Source organism: Equus caballus, chromosome 18 (genome assembly GCF_041296265.1).
Source record: "Equus caballus isolate H_3958 breed thoroughbred chromosome 18, TB-T2T, whole genome shotgun sequence".
In the NCBI taxonomy this organism is placed as follows: Eukaryota; Metazoa; Chordata; class Mammalia; order Perissodactyla; family Equidae; genus Equus; species Equus caballus.
In genome coordinates this window covers 52075791-52082182 of record NC_091701.1, presented here as the reverse complement: position 1 = coordinate 52082182, position 6392 = coordinate 52075791, and the positions used below count along the sequence as shown (strand labels likewise).

Here is a 6392-nt window from a genome sequence, read left to right as displayed (position 1 = left end):
TCCTGTAACCTTGCTAAATAAAATGCAAAATGATATAGTCACTTTGGAAACAGTTTGGCAGTTTCTTATGGAGTTAAACATATACTTACCATATGACCTAGAAGTTCCACTTTTAGGAAATGGAAACATGTTCTCACAAAGATGGGTATGCAAAAGTTCGTTAACTGCCCAAACTGGAAACAACCCAAATGTCCATCAACAGGTGAGTGGAAAAACAAATTGTGGTCTATCCCTATACAAGAACACTACTCGGCAATAAAAAGGACCTAACTACCGGTGCATGCAACAACATGGACGAATCTCATGGATGAATCTCAAACTGAGCTCAAGAAGCCAGACAAAAAAGTCAATATTACATGATTCCATTTATATAAAACTCTAGGAACTACAAATTTAATACATAATGACAGACAGTATATGGATGTTTGACTACAACAAGTGTTCAGAGGAATGACTGGGAAGGGGTACAAGGGAACACTTCGGAAACACATAAAAGTTCTGTGTCTCAGGGTGGCCCCACGGCCGAGTGGTTAAGTTCACGTGCTCCGCTTAGGTGGCCCAGGGTTTCGCTGGTTCAGATCCTGGGTGCGGATATGGCATCGCTCATCAGACCATGCTGGGGTGGCGTCCCACATAGCACAACCAGAGGCACTCACAACTAGAACATACAACTATGTACTGGGGGGAAGAAAAATAAAGAATATTGGCAACAGCTGTTAGCTCAGGTGTCAATCTTTAAAAAAAAAGGTTCTGTGTCTCAATAATGATGGTGACTGTAGTGTTGTTTACATTAGTCACAACTCACTAAATCGTGCATCAGAATGAATTTATCTATTGCATGTACATTCTACCTCTTTATTGAGAAACTGAAACTGCTCAGGCTGTCTTTTAGAAAGCAAGAAGTGTGTATGCACCAAGAAACAACTGAACTTCAAAAACATAGCTAATAGGACAGAAAAGAAGGACGATTTTCTTAAACTTCACTAGATGTTAGCCTCTAAACACAATGCTGTCCACTAGAACTTTCTGCCCTGTCCAATACAGTAGCCACTAGGCATATATGGCTTTTGGGCACTTTAAATGTGGCTGGTACAGTGAGGAGCTGAATTTTACATTTTATTTTATTTATTTATTTATTTATTTATTTTTGAGGAAGATCAGCCCTGAGCTAACTGCTGACAATCCTCCTCTTTTTGCTAAGGAAGACTGGCCCTGAGCTCACATCCGTGCCCATCTTCCTCTACTTTATATATGGGACGCCTACCACAGCATGGCTTGACAAGCAGCGCCATCTCCGGACCCGGGATCCGAACCGGCGAACCCCCGGCCGCCAAAGCGGAACGTGAGTACTTAACCGCTGCGCCATTGGGCCATCCCCTATTTAATTTTAATTAATTAAAGTTTAAATAGTCACATGAGGCTAGTGGCACGGTGTGGGACAGAATAGCAAGGATAGGGAATGTATCTCCTATGTCCTTATGTGCCTAATAACTAACCTTGGGCATGTTAGTACCTATTCAATAAAGGAAAAAGAAAATAAAGTAATATCCAATAACCCAATGTACGCTGTAGTTGTGCCAAGTAGTACGGCGGACTTGGTCCCTTCGGGTCCTTTTCTGTTAAAATGGGGCTTCTCCTCACTACCGACTTCACGCTGTCATTATGAAGTTAAAATGAGAAAATGCAAGTAAGAAGATCAACTTTAAACTGCAAAGCTCTGTACGAACAGAAGGTGCTGGATGCGTTAGCAAGGTGATGGCCGCATCTGGTGCCACCACACGATTTTAAACTGACGGATCAAGAGGGTCATGCTCGGGCCCTCCTGGAGCCACAGGAAGAGATTGTGCATATATACCTTGGTTCCATTTTAGCTTTCACATGCTAATATTGCAATCTCCGTGGAGTATAAACCACCTGAGCCTCATAAACATTTCGATTTACATACACACGTGTGACCTTTCCCATCCTGGGGCTACCTTACCAGTATTGATCGCTGATTTGCAAGGGAGCACGCTTTGTAACTGCATAGGAAATGAGGATTGCAGTGGCGGCGGTGGTGGCCTGCAAGGATGAAAGAGGTGGCGCTCACTACCGGCCAATGAAACAGAGCCCTACTGTGAGTTATTGTCCCCGGCGGATCCAGGAACAGAACCTGGAGTCCCCGTTTGCACTCTCCTCGGTTCAGCAGTTGCTCTACTGTCTCCAGTAACTGCTCGCTCCTCCCTCTGCGGCTGTCTTTTGTCTTTGAAAGCCGGAGACCGACAATGGATTATTATCTGTGCATGCAGGTGTTGTTGAAGAGACCAATTTGTGAACAATGGCCCTTCCCACGTTGTCCAAACAGAAAGATTGCTCCGCAGCTGTTATTTGCAGAACCTGTCACCGTTCGCGGCGCTGCCGCTGAGCCACCAGCTGGCCCGGAGCGCGCTTCTCCGGGCGCCGCCCACCGCTGACAGCGCCGCCCGCCCTCCTCGCGCCGCGGCCCCGCCCGGGACACAGCCCCCGCGGCAGCCGGGCCGGCTCTCGGCCTTCCCCGGGCGGGCGGGCCGGCGGGCCGAGTTTCCAAAGCTCGCTCCCCAGGATCCTCTCTTCCCATTCCGTATTCCTCGGGGCGTGAAAACAGAATCGATGGACAGAGTTGCTTGGCAAGCCTGATAGGACACAAGTTTAAAGAACAAATATCCATGCGGGCATTATTTTACAGATGTGACCCAGATGTCAGGTGCAGATCTCCCTGCTCTGTAAGATCTGGGAGAAGTTGTCTGGAACCTACCAATTCTACAGTCTAGGTCCAAAGACCTCCCCTAGACTCCTGCTAATTCCCCGGGGGTCTCAGGTCCTCCTGCCCTCTGAATCTGCACACCGTTCTTCTTTAGTTCCCCCGCAACGCCTAAAGCAAAATGCAGCCCTTCCACTGGTTCCCAAAATAAATCTGCTGGCATGAAGCAGTTCCTGAGAGATTTCACCGAGAACCAGGAGGGGGTGTGCACAAGAAGAAGGCACACATCTTGACAAACGCTTTCAGCCAGTCTCCCCGCCCACTTCCCATCGCTACATCCCGTGTGCTTCAACCTGGAGAGCTCCAAGTTCCTCTCCCCCCTATAACACACAGCAACTTGCCAGTCTCCAGGCACTTCCCCCAAGCTTCACTACCCAGTTCCTACCAAGGGCCTTCCAAGTGCCAGGGCTCCTCTCCTTCAAGGAAAAAGCACTGTTTTCTTCCCGGTACAAAGACCTTCAGTTCCCGCTGGTGTCCTGCTGGCTCAGCATGTCTGCTGGGCTGCCAGTTTCTCAACAAACTCACTGGCCTCCAGCATTCTGTTTTCTCAAGTCAGGACAATTCACACAGGGTGGATGGTGAGCTACCCAACGGGCAGGATTTCATAAGAGCTTTCAGCCTGGAACTTCCCACAGCAATCTTAAACACATCAACTGCTGAATCTTGCAGGAGGCAGCAGCCAGGTTCGCTGGGCAATGTGTACTTAGAGGGACATATTTAAATAGGCTGAATTCAAACTGTCTAGCCTTTTCCAAGTCCCCAACAGGTGACTTCAGTCTTCCTCAAACCTGTCCATGCATTTGTGTGCCCATTTCAAGATTACAAGCATGCGCATATAGTATTTCTTAGGTTACAGTACTATGATACCTCACAGTAAAGAATATTTTAAGTCTGAGCTGAAAATATTTCCTAAATTTATTCAGACACCAGTTTCTAAGACCTCTGCCATCCTCAAGTATGGAGCCGTAAAATAAATTGAATAGTCCCAGACCTCTTCTTAACCCCATTTTATGCTAATGACAATGCACTCTAAAGTGACCAGTCATGTCCTTGATGGAGTAACCTTAGGCCTACTTACCTAATTTGTCATTAAATATATAAAATGTATGTTAAAAGCATAAAATACTACAATTCCTTCTCCTTTCATTTTTTTACCCAAGAAAGGAGACAAAGACCAATCAAAAAAAATTTTTTTAATCCAGGTCTTTCATAACACCTCTTGGTTTGGGAATATTATTTTTTTTTTTTTTTTTAAAGATTGGCACCTGAGCTAACATTTGTTGCCAATCTTCTTCTTCTTCTTCCTCTTCTTCTCCTCAAAGCCCCCCCGCCAGTACATAGTTGTATATTGCAGCTGTAGGCCCTTCTGGCTGCGCTATGTGGGATGCCGACTCAGCATGGTCTGATGAGCGGTGCCATGTCCGCACCCAGGATCCGAACCTGCGAAACCCTGGGCTGCCAAAGAGGAGCACCCAAACTTAACCACTGGCCACTGGGCCAGCCCCTGGAATATGATCAAGAGTCTGAAAGAAAAGGAAATGATTTGAAAGAAAGTTCATATCAGCTTCCCAGAGAGCACACTGAGAATTCATGAGATTTCCATTTCGCTGGACTCTTGAGCATTATGTCCACTGCCCCTGAATTCCATAACACCCGGGCAGTAATGTGGATTCACCGGAGAGGAGATGGGGCTTCCTGAACGCAAGGCAAAACGCAAGGGATTCAAGTCGGTCCCCTCGGCGCTGCAGGCATGCTTCAGACAAGCCCGCACCTGCCCTTGAGTCCTGGGCTGGGGAGCGGCCGCCCAGGCGCTGTCTGGGGGGGGGGGGGGGGGTCAGACTGTCAGTGCATGGGGAGGAGGGCAGCTCTGTGCGTGTTAACAGCTCAGGGGAAGAAGGCAAACCACTTACTCCAGCACCGCGTTAGGCTGGGGATACAAACTGGACACCGTGCAAATATTTATCTTCAGGGACCTCCGAGAGACCTCTAGGGGAAGAAAAATAAATCTCTGCACTTGTTTACTCACAATGATTTCCAACAGGCCCATCTAAATACAGGCCCAGCGTTTCATTAGCCAGACTTCTCCAGTGGCCATCGAGCTGTGTAAATACATTATAAATAAAGGCACAGATCCTCTCTTCAGCATGGATGGAGGTGTAACGTCTGAATACAGGGTCTCCATCTCCCAGACTGAGCCCCTCTCTGAGGGCCCAGGAAGCAAGGAGTTTGCTGAAGAATGTTTTTTTTCATTTTCAATAGAGTCGTTTGTGGAGGGACTTCCATTTTGAAGGAGTATATGCTCATTTTTACAGTTTTGGTAAAACAGAAATTTGAAACAAGGAAAAAGACCTGTGTGAAGGATTTAAAATACTTCATGCTCACTCTTGATCTGCCCAAGGAAGGTGGAGGGATTAGTGAGCCCGAGAACATTCGGTGAACACAATAAAAATGACTTCCACAGGGTCTGTTTCCTCATCTGGCTAGAACAACAAAGCTAACATTGGACTGCGAGTTTGACAACGAGAAGGAAAAGAGCATGACCTCAGAGCGCCCTCCCACAGCAAGGGCCCCAGGTGATGCTGAGAAAGCACTCGCTTTTGGACAAGGCTCCAGCACGTACACAAACACACACACACACACACAGACACTCCTTCCACACAATAACTTGGTGTAAAGAAAGCAGGGAAATCACTTTCCAGGCTAAAGATTCTCCCGTGTTATTAGTCACCCTTCCCTCCTCCTCCTGACTCTTACTGGCAGCTGGGCTGGGCAATGACTCAGGAAGGCAGGCAGTGGGGCGAAGCTAGCTCACCACCACGGCCTAAAAAAATACTGAGGCCCTTTCAAATATAATTAACTCAGAAACTTACTAGTCATCTGGGGAGAGAAGAAGGGGGCCAATGAGGGCTGTAGGTGTGTTTGGGGAGGAGATAGGAGAGGAGAGGCATTTGGACAATAGTTGAAGAGTGGTAGCCCCTATTTTCATGAAGACGGCTCGTGTAAACCAGGAAACAACATCCCGATAACGTCTGCACTCTTCTCCATGAGCCATTCTGCTGTGGGGAACTCTTCTGTGCTCAGCAAAGCCCCCACGTCACTGACGAAACCAAGTCCCGCTAGCAGGGCACATTCCCTGCCGCAGGAGAATGTCAGCAGTGCAGTAGAGCGTAACAGACTCCCTGGGAGATAGGGACAGTTGGAAGCAATAGCATGAGACTCAGACCTGAGCCAACAGTGAGGACACACTAAGGTCGGATGGAGGAAAAACAATGCCAAACACCAATGTCTCCAGGACTAAAATAATTCCCCCTGAATATGGTGGGTCCTTTCTCTGAGTATGAGATCTAATTTGGCCATCTTGAGAGACAACAGAGGTCCAAAGGAAACCCACCCTAGCAGCATCTGATTGCGTTTGGGGATGGTACTTGTGACTGCTCTCAGTCTGTCTTTGTGCTTAAGGCAAAATGTCTCTGCCCTCCATCTTCACCACTCAGAGAGCAGAGCAACAGCTCGTTCCCTGCTGACCCCGTGATGACCACATCACAGAAAGACCTCAAAGTGTGTGCCACCCTGACCCCGGCCTGTTTCTCCCTGTCACAGCTGGCTGCTCACG

General features: G+C 47.7%; 1 long non-coding RNA gene across 1 annotated transcript; it reads right to left on the bottom strand.

Moving 5' to 3' along the window:
- Positions 1–352: 352 nt before the first annotated feature.
- LOC138918782 (uncharacterized) lies at positions 353–3330 on the bottom strand. Its single transcript, XR_011428531.1, has 2 exons — positions 3165–3330; positions 353–2651 (listed from the first exon to the last, which is right to left on the bottom strand). It is a non-coding gene; the product is annotated as an uncharacterized lncRNA (long non-coding RNA).
- Positions 3331–6392: the final 3062 nt, after the last annotated feature.